This window comes from Pelodiscus sinensis, chromosome 18 (assembly GCF_049634645.1).
Source record: "Pelodiscus sinensis isolate JC-2024 chromosome 18, ASM4963464v1, whole genome shotgun sequence".
NCBI classification, from domain to species: Eukaryota; Metazoa; Chordata; order Testudines; family Trionychidae; genus Pelodiscus; species Pelodiscus sinensis.
Window position 1 is genome coordinate 35,870,213 of NC_134728.1, and position 20,728 is coordinate 35,890,940.

The 20,728-nt window shown below is 54.6% G+C and overlaps 1 long non-coding RNA gene across 1 annotated transcript; it reads left to right on the forward strand.

The window, feature by feature from the left end:
• The first annotated feature begins 7,798 nt into the window (after positions 1-7,798).
• On the forward strand, positions 7,799-14,833 carry LOC142818880 (uncharacterized). Its single transcript, XR_012896583.1, has 5 exons — positions 7,799-10,040; positions 10,356-11,204; positions 11,524-12,372; positions 12,689-13,521; positions 13,837-14,833. It is a non-coding gene; the product is annotated as an uncharacterized LOC142818880 (long non-coding RNA).
• The last annotated feature ends 5,895 nt before the right edge of the window (positions 14,834-20,728 follow it).

Genomic DNA, 20,728 nt, shown 5'->3' on the forward strand with positions numbered 1-20,728 from the left:
ATCAGCGACGCATCCTGGGACTTGTAGTTCTCATAGTGCGGCCTCCAGGGGCATGTCGCAGTCCGCCCCGCCCCTATCATAGCCGCGCCCCCGGCATAGCCCCGCCTAGCGTGTTCCAGCTTCTCTCCGCCCCCACCTGTATCTCAGGACGTCCCCGCAGCGCTACTCAGGCCCTGCTCACGTCTGCCCGCGCCCTCTGCACGGCCCCCCCCGCCCGACCTGCACCCCCTACTCCCACCTCAGTGCATTCCCCACCCCCAGTCCATTCTGCACCCCCTGCCGAATCTGCACCCCTTTCCCCACCCCCAGTCCATTCTGCACCCCCTGCCCAATCTGCACCCCTTTCCCACCCCCCAGTCCATTCTGCACCCCCTGCCCAATCTGCACCCCTTTCCCCACCCCCTGCCCAATCTGCACCCCTGCCCAATCTGCACCCCTTTCCCCACCCCCCAGTCCTTTCGGCACCCCATGCCCAATCTGCACCCCTTTCCCCACCCCCCAGTCCATTCTGCACCCCCTGCCCAACCTGCACCCCTTTCCCCACCCCCCAGTCCATTCTGCACCCCCTGCCCAATCTGCACCCCTTTCCCCACCCCCCAGTCCATTCTGCACCCCCTGCCCAATCTGCACCCCTTTCCCCACCCCCCAGTCCATTCTGCACCCGTGCCCAATCTGCACCCCCTTCCCCACCCACAGTCCATTCTGCACCCCCTGCCCAATCTGCACACCTTTCCCCACCCCCAGTCCATTCTGCACCCCCTGCCCAACCTGCACCCTTTCCCCACCCCAGTCCATTCTGCACCCCTGCCCAATCTGCACCCCTTTCACCACCCCCCAGTCCATTCTGCACCCCCTGCCCAATCTGCACCCTTTTCCCCACCCCCAGTCCATTCTGTACCCCCTGCCAACCTGCACTCCCTTCCCCACCCCCCAATCCATTCTGCACCCCCGCCCAATCTGCACCCCTTTCCCCACCCCCAGTCCATTCTGCACTCCCTTCCCCACCCCCAGTCCATTCTGCACCCCTGCCCAATCTGCACTCCCTTCCCCACCCCCAGTCCATTCTGCACTCCCTGCCCAATCTGCACCCCTTTCCCCACCCCCCAGTCCATTCTGCACCCGTGCCCAATCTGCACCCCCTTCCCCACCCACAGTCCATTCTGCACCCCCTGCCCAATCTGCACACCTTTCCCCACCCCCAGTCCATTCTGCACCCCCTGCCCAACCTGCACCCCTTTCCCCACCCCCCAGTCCATTCTGCACCCCTGCCCAATCTGCACCCCTTTCACCACCCCCCAGTCCATTCTGCACCCCCTGCCCAATCTGCACCCTTTTCCCACCCCCAGTCCATTCTGTACCCCCTGCCCAACCTGCACTCCCTTCCCCACCCCCCAATCCATTCTGCACCCCCGCCCAATCTGCACCCCTTTCCCCACCCCCAGTCCATTCTGCACTCCCTTCCCCACCCCCAGTCCATTCTGCACCCCTGCCCAATCTGCACTCCCTTCCCCACCCCCAGTCCATTCTGCACTCCCTGCCCAATCTGCACCCCCTTCCCACCCAGTCCATTCTACACCCCCTGCCCAATCTGCACCACCTTCCCCACCCACAGTCCATTCTACACCCCCTGCCCAATCTGCACCCCTTCCCCACCCACAGTCCATTCTACACACCCTGCCCATCTGCACCCCCCTTCCCCACCCACAGTCCATTCTACACACCCTGCCCAATCTGCACACCTTTCCCCACCCCCCAGGCCATTCTACACCCCCTGCCCAATCTGCACCCCTTCCCCACCCACAGTCCATTCTGCACCCCCTGCCCAATCTGCAACCCTCTTCCCCCACCCCTAGTCCATTCTACACCCCCTGCACAATCTGCACCCCCTTCCCACCCACAGTCCATTCTGCACCCCCTGCCCAATCTGCAACCCTCTTCCCCACCCCCAGTCCATTCTGCACCCCCTGCCCAATCTGCACCCCTTTCCCCACCCCCCAGTCCATTCTGCACCCCCTTCCCTGACCACCAAGTGTATTCAACCCCTCCCCTCCCACCCAAACTGCCTCTCATGTGTTTCTCTCTTGTTGCTCTCTCGTATTGGCCAATACGTTCTGTCTGTCTGTTTCCTCCTGTGTCTTTCTCCTTGCTCTGCTTCTGCGTGTCCTTGTACAGCTCACTTGCAGGCGTTCCAGGTGAGCATCTCCACGGGTTAAGGGCTCAGGAGCCAACGGAAATTCGGCAGGTACGCCAGTCGCGCAAGGGAGAGCGGTGGTGCGTCATGGCTGACTGACTCTGTTCTTGTAGAGGGCCCTATACATAGGCGGGGGGGGGGGGGGGGGCAGGGAAGGGCTAAAGGATAGAATTCCCACAGCCACAGACCTTAGTGAGTGAGAGGTCTCTTCAGTCACGCCGCTCTCGGGTCTCGCTGCAGGAGGGATTCTGGCGCCGCTCTCGGGTTGTGCAGCTTGGGGGTGTCTCTAGCGCCGCTCTCGGGTCTCGCTGCTGGGGGGGAGGGGTCTTTGGGGCCACTCTCAGGTCGTGCTGCTGGGAGGGAGTCTGGCGCCTCTCTCTTGTTTCCCATACAGTATTTTGCATAATAATACAAGAGTTGTAGTACAAAAAGTTACAAAAGTTTCTGGGTGGCATTTCTTAAAACATTCTCTCTCTGAGCGCTGAGTTAGTTACTGTTATAGTTACAATGCTTCACTTTGCGATTAGGGTTAAGTGCTTCATAATGCTTTGAAGAGACTGATTGTCAATTGTGTAACAGTAAGTTTGAGCGTGCCCTGGGACACAGAGAGGGGAGCCGTTTCTGGCTACATAGTAGTATAATTTTAACAGTTTGAAGTTACATGACCTAATATTACATTCCTAACCAATTATATTCTAGAGGGGCAAAAATGTTTAGATTAATAATTAAACAATTCTAACAAATAATAATAATAATAATTAATAATAAATCTAAACACTTCTCAAGCTTGATAACACTAAATCTAAAGCCTTTCACAAGAATAAATCTAAACACTTCTATGCTTCTTCTACTTAACAAACTTCTCCTCCTTAGACTTTTAGTTGTGGGGAACAAATTCTGGGGAGTCACTTCCACTTGGGGAATCATGTTTAATACGTGACTATGTTATCCCTACACTAAGGCTGGCCAATAGACTGTCCCAGACTGATCGTAACAGACTGTTCTGTCCGCGAATGGGCTGAGAGTACAGGGCGTGTTCGGAATCTGTGGCGCCCAATCTGAGGCTGTCCGAGGTGACTCTTAACGGACTGCTCCGTGCGCCAATGGGCGGTGACTAAAGGCGTGTTCTGGGGCTGCTGGCGGCCAATAGGTTGTCCGGGGTGGATTATAACAGACTCTTCTGTCCGCGAATGGGCTGTGACTAAGGGGCGTGTTCTGAATCAGAGGCACCCAATAGGCTGACCCGGCTGCATCTTAACGGACAGCTCTGTCTGCGAATGCGGTGTGACTAGGGCAAAAGTCCTGCCACCTCTCTCGACCAATAGGCTGTCCGGGGTGGATCTTAATGGACTGCTCTGTCCTCGAATTGTCTGTGACTTAGGGTGGTTCCTGGCTGTGTGCCAGCCAATGGGCTTTCGGAAGACAGCCTTGGCGGAGGATAGTGTCGCCCAATGGGCTGTCAGCAAAGGGGATCCTGCCTCTGGTTCGGCCAATGGGCTGTCGCAGGGGGGGCGTTGTCTGACTGGGCGGCCGGCGCCGCCATGACAGGAAGGTCCGAGGAGCGCGCGGGGGCGCGAGCGAATCCTGGGTCCGAGTGCGAAGCTGCCCCGCACCCAGCCCGCCCCTTGTTGGTGTCTGGCCCGGGGGAGGAGGGGGCGCGAGGGAAGGTGGGGGAGCGGGCTGGGGGAGGGGTGTCTGGCCTGGGGGGGAGGGGGCGCGAGGGAAGGTGGGGGAGCGGGTTGGGGGAGGGGTGTCTGGCCTGGGGGGGGAGGGGGCGCGAGGGAAGGTGGGGGAGCGGGCTGGGGGAGGGGTGTCTGGCCCGGGGGGGGGAGGGGGCGCGAGGGAAGGTGGGGGAGCGGGCTGGGGGAGGGGTGTCTGGCCTGGGGGGGGGAGGGGGCGCGAGGGAAGGTGGGGGAGCGGGCTGGGGGAGGGGTGTCTGGCCCGGGGGAGGAGGGGGTGCGAGAGCAGACTGCACGGGGCAGAGAGGAGTTTGGTGGGGGGGGAGCAGACTGCACGGGGCGGAGAGGAGTTTGGTGGGGGGGGAGCAGACCGCACGGGGCGGAGAGGAGTTTGGTGGGGGGGGAGCAGACCGCACGGGGCGGAGAGGAGTTTGGTGGGGGGGGAGCAGACCGCACGGGGCGGAGAGGAGTTTGGTGGGGGGGGAGCAGACCGCACGGGGCGGAGAGGAGTTTGGTGGGGGGGGAGCTGACCGCACGGGGTGGAGAGGAGTTTGGTGGGGGGGGGGGGGATCAGACTGCACGGGGTGGAGAGGAGTTTGGTGGGGGGGGGGAGCAGACTGCACGGGGCGGAGAGGAGTTTGGTGGGGGGGGGAAGCAGACTGCACGGGGCGGAGAGGAGTTTGGGGGGGCGGGGTTGCCGCGGGGTCTCCTCTCCCGAGTGGGGGCGGGGCATCAGCGGCGGACGCTCCCGTCTCTGAGGCAGGAGCCCCGCCCAGCTATGGGTTGGGGCGGGATGAGGGGGAGTAGGGAAAGTAGCCGCAGTGGCTTGTGGGAAACTGAGTGCCCCTGTCCGCAGCTCCCATCGACCATTGCAGGGCCAGGGCAGGCCCGGCGCTGTTCGGTTGGGCGGGTGCAGCGGAAGTGACATCACAACGCGGCTATTGACCAGGGAGCGACGCGGTTGGTCCCGCGCTCGTGTCACTCCAAGTGTCAGCGACGCTTCCTGGGACTTGTAGTTCTCATAGTGCGGCCTCCCGGGGCATGTCGCAGTCAGCCCCGCCCCTATCATAGCCCCGCCTCCGGCATAGCCCCGCCCAGCGTGTTCCAGCTTCTCTCCGCCCCCACCTGCATCTCAGGACGTCCCCGCAGCGCTACTCAGGCCCTGCTCACGTCTGCCCGAGCCCTCTGCACGGCCCCCCCCCGACCTGCACCCCCTCCCCCACCCCCAGTCCATTCTGCACCCCCTGCCCAATCTGCACCCCCTCCCCCACCCCCCAGTCCATTCTGCACCCCCTGCCCAACCTGAACCCTCTCCCCCACCCCCCAGTCCAATCTGCACCCCCTCCCCCAGTCCATTTTGCACCCCCTGCCCAATCTGCACCCCCTCCCCCACCCCCCAGTCCATTCTGCACCCCCTGCCCAACCTGAACCCTCTCCCCCACCCCCCAGTCCAATCTGCACCCCCTCCCCCAGTCCATTCTGCACCCCCTGCCCAATCTGCACCCCCTCCCCCACCCCCCAGTCCAATCTGCACCCCCTCCCCCACCCCCAGTCCATTCTGCACCCCCTGCCCAATCTGCACCCCTTTCCCCACCCCCAGTCCATTCTGCACCCCCTGCCCAATCTGCAACCCTCTTCTCCCACCCCCAGTCCATTCTGCACCCCCTGCCCAATCTGCACCCCCTCCCCCACCCCCCAGTCCATTCTGCACTCCCTGCCCAATCTGCACCCCCTCCCCCACCCCCAGTCCATTCTGCACCCCCTGCCCAATCTGCAACCCTCTTCCCCCACCCCCAGTCCATTCTGCACCCCCTGCCCAATCTGCACCCCCTTCCCCACCCCCAGTCCATTCTGCACCCCCTGCCCAATCTGCACCCCTTTCCCCACCCCCAGTCCATTCTGCACCCCCAGCCCAATCTGCACCCCTCCCCCACCCCCCAGTCCATTCTGCACCCCCTGCCCAATCTGCAACCCTCTTCCCCCACCCCCAGTCCATTCTGCACCCCCTGCCCAATCTGCACCCCCTTCCCCACCCCCAGTCCATTCTGCACCCCCTGCCCCATCTGCACCCCTTTCCCCACCCCCAGTCCATTCTGCACCCCCTGCCCAATCTGCACCCCTTTCCCCACCCCCCAGTCCATTTCGCACCCCCTGCCCAATCTGCAACCCTCTTCCCCCACCCCCCAGTCCATTCTGCACCCCCTGCCCAATCTGCAACCCTCTTCCCCCACCGCCCAGTCCATACAACACCCCCTGCCCAATCTGCAACCCTCTTCCCCCACCGCCCAGTCCATACAACACCCCCTGCCGAATCTGCAACCCTCTTCCCCCACCCCCGAGTCCATACAACACCCCCTGCCTTACCTGCACTCCCTCCCCCACCGCCCACTCCATACAACACCCCCTGCCCAATCTGCAACCCTCTTCTCCCACCCCCAGTCCATACAACACCCCCTACCCAACCTGCACTCCCTTCCCCACCGCCCAGTCCATACAACACCCCCTGCCCAATCTGCACCCCCTTCCCCACCCCCAGGCCATTCTGCACCCCCTGCCCAATCTGCAACCCTCTTCCCCCACCCCCAGTCTATTCTGCACCCCCTGCCCAATCTGTACCCCCTTCCCCACCCCCAGTCCATTCTGCACCCCCTTCCCCATCCCCAGTCCATTCTGCACCCCCTGCCCAATCTGCACCCCTTTCCCCACCCCCCCAGTCCATTCTGCACCCCCTGCCCAATCTGCAACCCTCTTCCCCACCCCCAGTCCATTCTGCACCCCCTGCCCAATCTGCAACCCTCTTCTCCCACCCCCAGTCCATACAACACCCCCTGCCCAACCTGCACTCCGTTCCCCACCCCCCAGTCCATTCAACACCCCCTCCTCAATCTGCACCCCCTTCCCTGACCACCAAGTGTATTCAACCCCTCCCCTCCCACGCAAGCTGCCTCTCATGTGTTTCTCTCTTGTTGCTCTCTCGTATTGGCCAATACGTTCTGTCTGTTTCTGTCTGTGTCTTTTGCCCTTGCTCTGCTTCTGCCGTGTCCTTGTACAGCACACTTGCAGGCATTCCAGGTGAGCATCTCCACGGGTTAAGGGCCCAGGAGCTAAGGGGAATTGTGCAGGTACGCCAGTCGCGCAAGGGAGAGCACGGGAGACCAGTGGTGCGTCATGGCAGACTACAACAATACTGAGTCAATGGACCCGATACAGAGGGGCTGGGGGGGGGGGGGTCTAAAGCAGTGGTCTCCAACCTTTTTACACCCAAGATCACTTTTAAATGACAGACCAAGCCAAGATTTACTGCCCTGCCCCTTCCTTGAAGCCCCGCTCTCTCTATTCTCCTCCTCTCCATCACTTGCTGTCCCCAATCCTTATACTGCTACTTTTCTTTAAAAAAACAATTCTTCTGTAGAATGAGGTTTTTCCAACATTTGGCCTGTCTAGACTGGACCAAATGTCAGAAAAAAACCCTTCTTCTGGAAGCCACCTTATTCCTTGGGGAAAGAGGAATATAGGGGTGACCGAAAGAGCCTGATTGTTCTTCCGCTTTTTTAGTGGAAGAGCAAACGCAACCCTGGATGCAGAAGAGTTTTTCTGAGATATCTCCAGAATCCTGAAAAACTCCTGCAGTCTAGCCGGACCCCCGCTGGGTTGAGACAGGATGTGTAGTCTCTGCGGTGGGAATGAGGGATTTGGGTGTGGGAAGGGGTGAGAGGTGCAAGCTCTGGGAGGAAATCTGGATGGAGGAGGAGGTGGAGAAGGGGACACTGGCTCAGGGAGGGGGCTCCAGGCTGGGCGGTGTTGGGATACTAAGCAAGTCACAGGCTTGTGGATGTGAGGGTGCAGGAATTTGGGTTGGGGTATGTGAAGGGCTCAGGGCAGGGGGTTCCAGTGTTTGATAGGCTCAGATCTAGGGTCTGGGGAAGGGGGAGTGCAGGAGTGGTGGTGGCCAGATGGGGGCTTGGCCCCAATTGGGGGTTTGTTGGCCACGCTCCATTTTTAAATAAAATACTATGTTAAGCACAAAAAGTTTCTGCAGTGTCTTTATTTATGAGAATGGCAGGGAACCTGCCTTGAGTCAGGGGTCACTGACGCATAGAAAAGTCCTTTGGGAGCAGGAGACACAATACTGGGGAGGGGTGCTAGTGGGTTCTGGGACAGGGAACAGGGTGCCAGTGGGGGCAGAGGAGAGGGGGCAGGGTGCCAGGACAGGTTTCTGCAGCAGGGGACAGGGTGCCAGAGGGAACCGGTTCCTGCAGGGGGGGCAGGGTGCCGTGGGACAAGTTTCTGCAGAGTGGGGAAGGGTTAGACAGCAGGGTGGGGGGGCAAGGGAGAGGGAACGGGGCCAGGAGGGCGGGGAACAGGTTTGGGGCAGGGAGTTCCCTACACCAGCCACGGAGGGAAGCCTCCGACCCGCGCTCCCTCGGGACTGACCGCAGGGCAGCCAGGCTGGAGTGAAGAGAAGCGGCTGCCCGCAGAGCTGGTCATGGCGCTCAGCCAGGGTGCACCAAGCTCCACGTGGGCAGGGGCAGAGGAGAAGCCGCCGATCAGCTGGAGCGCGGGGCAGCGTCTTTCTGCTGAAAGCCACAGTCAGCTGGCTGGGGTGTTTCAACCCTCCAGACCTCCCAGCTCCCACCATTCCTCGCAGCTACTCACCTGTGTTGTTGCTCAGTGAGTAGCTGCTCCTCAAATGAGGAAATATAATGTAAATGTACTGCGCACGCACGCAGTTCAGAGAGGGCTGAAGAGCTACTCTTAGAGCCTCAACATCTACCGGTAGATCGTGATCTATTGGTTGGTGACCATGGGGCTAAAGGCTAGAATTCCCACAGCCACAGACCTTAGTGAGTGAGAGCTCACGCTGGGCTTTTTCTGTTGCCCTTGCAGAGGAATCAGTGCGGGGCCGTGGGAGGAGAAGAAAGAGTCCAAGATGGACTTGAGCTGCCTGGACGTGATTCTCAGAAGACATGAAGGGTCCTCAGCGTTCGGCCTTCCCATGGCTCTGTGTGAGTAAGAGATGCGTGCTTTGAAATCTTCAAGCGTCCTGGCAGTAGGTTTCTTCTGAGGCAGAGAGCTTCCTGCTGGGGCACGGAGCCTGGTGGCTTGGGGACTGGTGAAGGGGCAGTAGGGGGTTCAAGAGAGCGTGGATAGAGATTCAAGGCCTCCTTTCTCCCGCGTTCCAGTAGTGGCAGCGGGAGGGGGTGGCCGATGGTGAGAGGCTGCGGCGCGATGGTGGGAGAAGAAGCGATGCCGCGTCCTTGCGGACTCAAACCCTAAGTTGTTTGTTTGTTTGTTCGTTCCCCCTCTGCTGTGTTCGGTAGCGAGCGATAAGAAGTCAACCCTCCCGGTGTCCTCCCGTCTAGGGATGGAATGGAAACGAGAACAGCGAGCTCGGGAGCTTGGTCGAAGCGAGGCGAGAACCTTCCTGCTGGGAGCGAAGCAGCCATCGCTGACACGGAGATAAGTGTCGGGTCTGGAAATCTCTCGGCTTACGGCCCACTCGGGTCTAGGAAGGGAAGTCACGTTTGATTAGACAGCGAGTCCGAGCGGAGGTTCCCGAGTTGCTTCCTTGGTAGCTCCCGTTTGTCAGGGCTCCCGATTGTCAGGGATGCTGGTTTCTCTGGAACACGGTGTCCTTCTCAGCAGACGCTTGGCTCGAGGAGGAAGACGCAAGGTGGTAAGGTTTCTGGCTGCCTCTCATGTGTTTCTCTCTTGTTGCTCTCTCGTATTGGCCAATACGTTCTGTCTGTCTGTTTCTGCCTGTGTCTTTTGTCCTTGCTCTGCTTCTGCCGTGTCCTTGTACAGCACACTTGCAGGCATTCCAGGTGAGCATCTCCAAGGGTTAAGGGCTCAGGAGCCAACGGGAATTCTGCAGGTACGCCAGTCGCGCAAGGGAGAGCGGTGGTGCGTCATGGCTGACTGACTCAGTGTTCTTGTAGAGGGCCCGATCCATAGGCGACAGGGAGGGAAAGGGCTAAAGGATAGAATTCCCACAGCCACAGACCTTAGTGAGTGAGAGCTCACGCTCGGCTTTTTCTGTCGCCCTTGCAGAGGAATCAGTGCGGGGCTGTGGGCGGAGAAGAAAGAGTCCGAGATGGACTTGAGCTGCCTGGACATGATTCTCGGAAGACGTGAAGGGTCCTCAGCGTTCGGCCTTCCCATGGCTCTGTGTGAGTAAGAGATGCGTGCTTTGAAATCTTCAAGCGTCCTGGCAGTAGGTTTCTTCTGAGGCAGAGAGCTTCCTTCTGGGGCACGGAGCCTGGTGGCTTGGGGACTGGTGAAGGGGCAGTAGGGGGTTCAACAGAGCGTGGATAGAGATTCAAGGCCTCCTTTCTCCCGCGTTCCAGTAGTGGCAGCGGGAGGGGGTGGCCGATGGTGAGAGGCTGCGGCGCGATGGTGGGAGAAGAAGCGATGCCGTGTCCTTGCGGACCGAAACGCGAAGTTGTTTGTTTGTTTGTTCGTTCCCCCTCTGCTGTGTTCGGTAGCGAGCGATAAGAAGTCAACCCTCCCGGTGTCCTCCCGTCTGGGGATGGAACGGAAACGAGAACAGCGAGCTCGGGAGCTTGGTCGAAGCGAGGCGAGAACCTTCCGGCTGGGAACGGAGCAGCCATCGCTGACACGGAGATAAGTGTCGGGTCTGGAAATCTCTTGGCTTACGGCCCACTCGGGTCTAGGAAGGGAAGTCACGTTTGATTAGACAGCCAGTCCGAGCGGAGGTTCCCGAGGTGCTTCCTTGGTAGCTCCCGTTTGTCAGGGCTCCCGTTTGTCAGGGATGCTGGTTTCTCTGGAACACGGTGTCCTTCTCAGCAGACGCTTGGCTCGAGGAGGAAGACGCAAGGTGGTAAGGTTTCTGGCTGCCTCTCATGTGTTTCTCTCTTGTTGCTCTCTCGTATTGGCCAATACGTTCTGTCTGTCTGTTTCTGCCTGTGTCTTTTGTCCTTGCTCTGCTTCTGCCGTGTCCTTGTACAGCACACTTGCAGGCATTCCAGGTGAGAATCTCCAAGGGTTAAGGGCTCAGGGGCCAACGGGAATCCTGCAGGTACGCCATTCGCGCACGGGAGAGCGGTGGTGCGTCATGGCTGACTGACTCAGTGTTCTTGTTGAGGGCCCGATACATAGGCGACAGGGAGGGAAAGGGCTAAAGAATAGAATTCCCACAGCCACAGACCTTAGTGAGTGAGAGCTCACACTGGGCTTTTTCTGCCGCCCTTGCAGAGGAATCAGGGCGGGGCCGTGGGCGGAGAAGAAAGAGTCCGAGATGGACTTGAGCTGCCTGGACGTGATTCTCGGAAGACGTGAAGGGTCCTCAGCGTTCAGCCTTCCCATGGCTCTGTGTGAGTAAGAGATGCGTGCTTTGAAATCTTCAAGCGTCCTGGCAGTAGGTTTCTTCTGAGGAAGAGAGCTTCCTGCTGGGGCACGGAGCCTGGTGGCGTGGGGACTGGTGAAGGGGCAGTAGGCGGTTCAACAGAGCGTGAATAGAGATTCAAGGCCTCCTTTCTCCCGCGTTCCAGTAGTGGCAGCGGGAGGGGGTGGCCGATGGTGAGAGGCTGCGGCGCGATGGTGGGAGAAGAAGTGATGCCGCGTCCTTGCGGACTGAAACGCTAAGTTGTTTGTTTGTTTGTTTGTTCGTTCCCCCTCTGCTGTGTTCGGTAGCGAGCGATAAGAAGTCAACCCTCCCGGTGTCCTCCCGTCTGGGGATGGAACGGAAACGAGAACAGCGAGCTCGGGAGCTTGTTCGAAGCGAGGCGAGAACCTTCCGGCTGGGAGCGGAGCAGCCATCGCTGACACGGAGATAAGTGTCGGGTCTGGAAATCTCTCGGCTTACGGCCCACTCGGGTCTAGGAAGGTAAGTCACGTTTGATTAGACAGCCAGTCCGAGCGGAGGTTCCCGAGGTGCTTCCTTGGTAGCTCCCGTTTGTCAGGGCTCCCGTTTGTCAGGGATGCTGGTTTCTCTGGAACACGGTGTCCTTCTCAGGAGACGCTTGGCTCGAGGAGGAAGACGCAAGGTGGTAAGGTTTCTGGCTGCCTCTCATGTGTTTCTCTCTTGTTGCTCTCTCGTATTGGCCAATACGTTCTGTCTGTCTGTTTCTGCCTGTGTCTTTTGTCCTTGCTCTGCTTCTGCCGTGTCCTTGTACAGCACACTTGCAGGCATTCCAGGTGAGCATCTCCAAGGGTTAAGGGCTCAGGAGCCAACGGGAATTGTGCAGGTACGCCAGTCGCGCACGGGAGAGCGGTGGTGCGTCATGGCTGACTGACTCAGTGTTCTTGTAGAGGGCCCGATACATAGGCGACAGGGAGGGAAAGGGCTAAAGAATAGAATTCCCACAGCCACAGACCTTAGTGAGTGAGAGCTCACACTGGGCTTTTTCTGCCGCCCTTGCAGAGGAATCAGTGCGGGGCCGTGGGCGGAGAAGAAAGAGTCCGAGATGGACTTGAGCTGCCTGGACGTGATTCTCGGAAGACGTGAAGGGTCCTCAGCGTTCAGCCTTCCCATGGCTCTGTGTGAGTAAGAGATGCGTGCTTTGAAATCTTCAAGCGTCCTGGCAGTAGGTTTCTTCTGAGGCAGAGAGCTTCCTGCTGGGGCACGGAGCCTGGTGGCGTGGGGACTGGTGAAGGGGCAGTAGGGGGTTCAACAGAGCGTGGATAGAGATTCAAGGCCTCCTTTCTCTCCGCGTTCCAGTAGTGGCAGCGGGAGGGGGTGGCCGATGGTGGGAGGGTGCGGCGCGATAGTGGGAGAAGAAGCGATGCCGTGTCCTTGCGGACCGAAACGCGAAGTTGTTTGTTTGTTTGTTCGTTCCCCCTCTGCTGTGTTCGGTAGCGAGCGATAAGAAGTCAACCCTCCCGGTGTCCTCCCGTCTGGGGATGGAACGGAAACGAGAACAGCGAGCTCGGGAGCTTGGTCGAAGCAAGGCGAGAACCTTCCGGCTGGGAGCGGAGCAGCCATCGCTGACACGGAGATAAGTGTCGGATCTGGAAATCTCTCGGCTTACGGCCCACTCGGGTCTAGGAAGGGAAGTCACGTTTGATTAGACAGCCAGTCCGAGCGGAGGTTCCCGAGGTGCTTCCTTGGTAGCTCCCGTTTGTCAGGGATGCTGGTTTCTCTGGAACACCGTGTCCTTCTCAGCAGACGCTTGGCTCGAGGAGGAAGACGCAAGGTGGTAAGGTTTCTGGCTGCCTCTCATGTGTTTCTCTCTTGTTGCTCTCTCGTATTGGCCAATACGTTCTGTCTGTCTGTTTCTGCCTGTGTCTTTTGTCCTTGCTCTGCTTCTGCCGTGTCCTTGTAAAGCACACTTGCAGGCATTCCAGGTGAGCATCTCTAAGGGTTAAGGGCTCAGGAGCCAACGGGAATTCTGCAGGTACGCCAGTCGCGCAAGGGAGAGCGGTGGTGCGTCATGGCTGACTGACTCAGTGTTCTTGTAGAGGGCCCGATACATAGGTGACAGGGAGGGAAAGGGCTAAAGGATAGAATTCCCACAGCCACAGACCTTAGTGAGTGAGAGCTCACGCTGGGCTTTTTCTGCCGCCCTTGCAGAGGAATCAGTGCGGGGCCGTGGGCGGAGAAGAAAGAGTCCGAGATGGACTTGAGCTGCCTGGACGTGATTCTCGGAAGACGTGAAGGGTCCTCAGCGTTCGGCCTTCCCATGGCTCTGTGTGAGTAAGAGATGCGTGCTTTGAAATCTTCAAGCGTCCTGGCAGTAGGTTTCTTCTGAGGCAGAGAGCTTCCTGCTGGGGCACGGAGCCTGGTGGCTTGGGGACTGGTGAAGGGGCAGTAGGCGGTTCAACACAGCGTGGATAGAGATTCAAGGCCTACTTTCTCCCGCGTTCCAGTAGTGGCAGCGGGAGGGCGTGGCCGATGGTGGGAGGCTGCGGCGCGATGGTGGGAGAAGAAGCGATGCCGCGTCCTTGCGGACTGAAACGCTAAGTTGTTTGTTTGTTTGTTCGTTCCCCCTCTGCTGTGTTCGGTAGCGAGCGATAAGAAGTCAACCCTCCCGGTGTCCTCCCGTCTGGGGATGGAACGGAAACGAGAACAGCGAGCTCGGGAGCTTGGTCGAAGCGAGGCGAGAACCTTCCGGCTGGGAGCGAAGCAGCCATCGCTGACATGGAGATAAGTGTCGGGTCTGGAAATCTCTCGGCTTACGGCCCACTGGGGTCTAGGAAGGGAAGTCACGTTTGATTAGACAGCCAGTCCGAGCGGAGGTTCCCGAGGTGCTTCCTTGGTAGCTCCCGTTTGTCAGGGCTCCCGTTTGTCAGGGATGCTGGTTTCTCTGGAACACGGTGTCCTTCTCAGCAGACGCTTGGCTCGAGGAGGAAGACGCAAAGTGGTAAGGTTTCTGGCTGCCTCTCATGTGTTTCTCTCTTGTTGCTCTCTCGTATTGGCCAATACGTTCTGTCTGTCTGTTTCTGCCTGTGTCTTTTGTCCTTGCTCTGCTTCTGCCGTGTCCTTGTACAGCACACTTGCAGGCATTCCAGGTGAGCATCTCCAAGGGTTAAGGGCTCAGGAGCCAACGGGAATTGTGCAGGTACGCCAGTCGCGCACGGGAGAGCGGTGGTGCGTCATGGCTGACTGACTCAGTGTTCTTGTAGAGGGCCCGATACATAGGCGACAGGGAGGGAAAGGGCTAAAGAATAGAATTCCCACAGCCACAGACCTTAGTGAGTGAGAGCTCACACTGGGCTTTTTCTGCCGCCCTTGCAGAGGAATCAGTGCGGGGCCGTGGGCGGAGAAGAAAGAGTCCGAGATGGACTTGAGCTGCCTGGACGTGATTCTCGGAAGACGTGAAGGGTCCTCAGCGTTCGGCCTTCCCATGGCTCTGTGTGAGTAAGAGATGCGTGCTTTGAAATCTTCAAGCGTCCTGGCAGTAGGTTTCTTCTGAGGCAGAGAGCTTCCTGCTGGGGCACGGAGCCTGGTGGCTTGGGGACTGGTGAAGGGGCAGTAGGGGGTTCAACAGAGCATGGATAGAGATTCAAGGCCTCCTTTCTCTCCACGTTCCTGTAGTGGCAGCGGGAGGGGGTGTCCGATGGTGGGAGGCTGCGGCGCGATGGAGAAGAAGCGATGCTGCGTCCTTGCGGACTGAAACGCTAAGTTGTTTGTTAGTTTTGTGGAAGAAAACATTGTCCTCACCCTGCGTTGTGTTTAAGCAACAAGTAGCCAGAGGCAGTTTTATTACGAGCTGCAGCAAGGGAAAAACTGGTTCGGACAGGGGGGGAGTTCCCCCCTCACCGAGGCAGATCTTCGAATACAAGCAATTCTGAAGCAGTTTATATACTGTCTATTAAATATAATAACAATAACAATTAGTCTCCTTCCCATTACAAACACCAATGGCTAACAGTTATTTAGTTCCACCCAGATGCTCCTTATCTCAAGGTCCCTACCAGAGTCAGCGTTCTGTCCTTATCTCCGTATGGAGGCGAGAGGCGAAGGCAGCGTCTAATTCCAGATCTCGCGTTGTCAGGCCACAGACTTAGCCTGACTCTTGCTCTCTTGTTAACAAGACCAAGATGGCTGCACACAAATTCCCTTATTCCCTTTTCCTGCCTCCACAATCCCCCCTTTTGTGCCCACAGCACAGCTATCCCTCCAAACCTTTATCTTCATTAAACATTACACAATTAGCACAAACACAAAAGCTATCTCTACCTCCACATCCCTTACAACAACAATCAAATATGAAACTTTTAATAAGCAAAAGCAATATAATCATTAATATCCCCAATATAATTCTATGATGGGGCTGTTCTATAATTTTAGTAACATCATACAACATATCATAATTAGTAACCAAATTAGGGAGGGCAGGTAAATGCTGATAGTACCTGTCCATAAGCACAGAGTCCAGATCAAAGGGAGAAACCCAAACCACTCCCACAAGTTTCTCCTTGGCAATATACAATACTTTGCTTCTTTCCCCAAGGTCAGTTCTTAATGTCCTTTTGTAGTCAGAAATCTTTGGGCTTTGGCGGTGTCAGAGGAGCAGACTTTTCCTCTTTTTTTTCTTGAAACAGTCGTGGTTCAGCATCATGCAGGGGAGAGGTTACCAGCACATCACCCTGTAATATTTTGGTTCTTCTGGTGTCCAGCAGGTAGGAAAGCAGGACCAGAAGAGAGAGGCTTATCAGCAATTGGGGTAGGATCATTTCGAGATGGAGGGATCTTTTTGCAGCGAGAAGCATTGGCCAACAGTCGGTTCTTGGCACTTCACAGCAGTGTTGGTGGTTAGCAAAACTTGGTAAAGGTCTTTCTAGAGCAGTCTTTTGCTGTTGGACATATGAGTCTCTATTCTCTGAGCTAAAAGCCAGCTAGCTCCTTTGGAACCAAGGTTATTTCCTAGGAATAAAATAAAAACAATCCCGCGTGGTTGTTTGGTACCAGCCTTATCAAAGTGAGGCTCTTTTGGAATGTGGTTGCCAGGGGAACTAGGGTCACAGTAACTGTTGAACTGTTTTACTCCCCAAGCTGGCCTAATACTTTGAGCTTGTCAGTTCTCAGCAAGATACCATGGACTGCCTCAGTTTACTCCTATAGTTCCTTTCTCTTGACTTTCGGGTTCTCCTTAACCCACCAGGTTAAATACAATTTAAGGGGTTTTAATTTACTCTGGAAGTACGAGTACAGCACCAGCACTGTTAAATTATGTGGGAAGTTTCGATTATAACATTTATGACACACACTATTCAACTCCATCTTCAAGATATTTCATCGCCTTACTGGCGCTGCCCATGATTATAGGTTTGACCTCTACTGCCTGGTTGAGTGCTGCAGAGGTAGGTGTTTGGCATGGTCCAGGGTGTTTCCCTATCTGTGTGTACCTCAGACGGCCAGCCTCGATATATCTTTATGCTCCTGCTTTGGTACAGGCAGGGAGGTTACCATTCTGATCTGATCTGAGTGAGGAATCCCCAGAGGGGCCAGAAACAAATGGTTATATTATGGCCTGTCCAGGTGGGCCTTTGGGTCCTCATGGATTCTCTACTTCCCCACTCCCATGGGTAGGCACGGGGGAGATGGGGACTCACCACCCTAAGGGCTGGGTGGTCAAAGCTATCCTATTCTTCAATACTGGCCTTCTAATACCTTTAATTGGATTGTTAATTAATAGAACTAAATTAATCTCTGGTCCAAATATCTGGTTAGGTTTAGTGAAATGGACACAGAGCTGGACAGATCCTTCAAACTATTCAGGATCAATCGGTTGGCTTGGCTGGTGTCTAGGCCTTTACGAGCACTGGATATTACTGCATCTACCAGCCTGGATTCTATATAATTTCTGGGCTATGACATAAATGTTGCTGACAGAGTTTCCAGGCCCAAACCAATCTGCGATGGTATCTGCTAAGCCCCTTCGTTGCCTAATCAGGCACTTGCCAATTTGATTAGCCAGTCTAGCACACAGCTGGTCTATACCAGTGTGGAACATCACCAAGGTAAGGACCAGTGACAGTTGTCCTGGTTCTGGGACAGGTCTGTTCAGGGCATGATGCACAATTGGGAGGCTCTATTTTGTCCTTAAGGACCTGGTTAATAATATCCAAATGATGGCAAGTTAGCAATGGCCATTGTTTAACAAATGACAGCCATGCCTCAGGGGTTACCTTTGTCTGGGCTTTAAGTGGTAAGCCTCAGTGGGCGTCAGTAGGTCCAACTTCAGTAGCCTAATGTTAGTGTTTAGCTTCTTTCCCACAATATTCCATACAAACTTTAACTTGGAGGACTGTGTATTCCTTGTCCTCCTAGTGTTCATGTTGTTACAATAAACAAAATAAATGTGTGAATGAGGGGTGGCCCGAGGCCATGAATTCCCCATTGCTATTAGCGTGTATTTGTTCTATGTATGTGACTTGAAGGAGGTTACATTGACTTGAGTCACTGTTTCTCTTATAGGACCAAGCATGGTTCACAGATGTTTAATTGTTAATAGGACCCATGCAATTCCATAATTCTTGAGGCCTTTTAAGGCATCAGGCACCAATGAGTAGCAGGGCAAGTAGCTGTTATTGCAATGGTGAGGGTTACTAGTTTCCTCATTGTTGTGGGCATCTTTACTTAAATATGCTGATGTCCCACTTGCCCGTGTTGTTACTTATACATTTCTTATTATCTCTGGCCAAACCACTTTATTGTTGGTGTGCAAATTTACAGAAGCTAAATATTTCATTTGTGTAGCCATTAAAGCAAAACCAATCCGGTGGGGGAGAGGGCTGGTACCCCACTCCCAGTCCTTCTGTTCACGTGATGCACTCCTTGCTTCCTTCCAGTTCCTTTTTTGTTCACCTGTGGAGATATTGTTAACATTCTCCTAGCCTAAACAATTTCCAAACTATAATCCTTTCACTGAATTTTAAAGTTGCCAATTGATTGGGCCCAATTATTAATTTTGATGGTTTAAATTAATGCTTCTGCTTTACTCAAATTATCCTTTCATTAAAACAATATCCTACACACAACAATATTTGCAATACGTATTACAATTCAGACACACAAGACAAACTTGGACAGAACACAAACTTATTATGTCATGACACAGAACCATGGTTTTTTGTTGTTGTTGGTTGTTGTTTTTCTTCAGCTGGCACCAGCGCTTTCTGATGATCTGAAAGACAAGAAAATATTTCTACCCCCGTCGGGGTGGTCCATTATAACTTAAAATACTGCCTAAGATCTGTTAGGGGAATCGGTTACAGCTAGTTCCTTACCACTTCCATGGGCGAGTGAGCTACAACTTTACGAGAACAAGAGCGCTTCATCGGTACTCGTGACCTTCCACTCCCTCGAATTACCTCTAGAGTTGCTAGCCCTCCCCAACAGTGGCATGCCTCAGTTTCCCTCTTGTACCACAGATCAGGCTTAATGTGTGAAGCTATAATGCTTCTCCTTAGCACAAGGTGTTGGTTAGTTATTGTTCCAGCAAGCAAAAAGCTTTTCTTTTCCTAAAAAGAATCATATACAGTGTTACTTATTAAGACTATAGTAATAATAATATTGACATTAAATTTTGTTAAATGGGCGCTTATAAATATTTTGTTTGTATTTGGGCAATTTACTTGAGGGGACAGGTGTTTTATATTCCTTTGAAATAGCCAGGCAGCCTGTATTCACATATAATGTTGGATTTGAAAGCAAGCCAAAAGTGTTATCAACTCAGCCTTGAACAGAGACACAGTGAAGTTTCAGGGCTTGGATTCTTAAAACAAAGATTTGTTTTCTTAAAGAGTAAATTTAACCTTAAGGATTGAATGTATAGATTTCATTCTTTTATACAGTTAACCAGTTAAGTGTCAATAGAATTCCTTATTTTCCTTTTGCAGATTTAACAAAAGTGTCTGTAGTCAAATAATTAAATTTAATTATTTCTTTGCCTGGATTATTGAAAAAGGCTGCAAGAAACAAGGAGCCACTTTTTAAAGCAGGTTTCCCTTCATATATTACAATAATCGCTTAATTCCTTCTTATGTCCTGATTCCTGCTAAATGACCCTTCCCAATGACACATGTTTGTCCAGTATTAATGTGGTAAGGAGGGTGGGCTTTCCCATTAGCCCCCACACCTCCTAATTCTTTTCTATAGGTAAATCCAAATGTGTATTATTGCAGTCAGCTATTACTAATTTTAAACTTCTCAGTATAGGGTTTTCATAACATCCATGCTGCAGCAGTTGATCTATGTTGCTGACCCTGGGGTGGATCACTCGACCATGCTCTGTAAGGAGATTTATGTTTCAGAATGTGTCTCCTTGTTAGGGCAGATTTAGCTTCTAGTGATTACATCTTCAAATTCAATTCCCACTAGTTGGCTTTTAGGGTGGCTTTTAGGTTACGTCCTCCCACGCCCTCAAGCTAATTATAACAGTGTGTGAGGGAAAGGTTTTAACTGTTTTTTTTTCTGGACGGCCCCCACTTGTGCGTTGAGAAACATCCTTGGGTAGCCTGCGATTCCAGCCAGAGAGGCTGTAGTTATCTATTTGCTAACAAGGGCTTGAGAATCTCCTAAAGTTGCTTGGCAGCCCTTTCCTACTCCTGCGTTGTGTTCCGTGTATATGTTTCCAACCAAAATGCCTAGGGCCAATATGGCTTGATGGTCGGCAGGCATTCCTTCCTTTTGAATATTTGGAGGAATACTTCCCACAAGCTGTTAAGTCTATTCCAAAACTCAGTGTTTTGCTTTGGATCGGACAGATTTGTAACTAGAGCCCGTTCTTCCATAGGGAAGATCTGACACCTTTCAATTATCTTCTGTGCCTCCTCTCTATCTTCAGTAATGTGTGATAAGGGCCCATATAGGGCTGGGCATAGAGAGGAGTAGAGGGGTAATGTTGGGCCAAATTCCCCCCTAAGCTTGGGAGAGGCTGTGCACTTGCGTGTAAGTTACATTTCTCACTGCAGGGCGGATTTTTGCTTTTCTGAGCTTCAATCTCATCCCTCAGGACTTTAATTTCTTTCTCTGTCAATCTGTCAAATGCTTACAGGTCCTTGGACCATGATGCACGTACACGTAGTACGCAGGGGTGCCTTTCAGCAGTCTGGGGGGGTATGCTTAGACTGACCCCCATCCATTTTAGTCATTCAGGGGAGCATCCTGTCCACTCCTCGTCTGTTCAGTGGCTTATAGGAAACTAAATCTACACACTCCAAAGAAGGGGTCTGCTGGGTCTAGAGTGTCAGACCTTATCAGCAGTTCATGAAATAAGGGGAGTCGTCACTCCCTCACATATCTGCTCGGTCTCGAGGTTCGGCTGACCCCCCTTGCGTTCAGAACTCCCTTGTGGGAGAGCCCTGGTACGGCTGGAATCAGCTTACTTTTCAGAGACCTGGGCAGCGGCATTCACACTCCACTCATTACATTCACACTCAGCATGCTTTT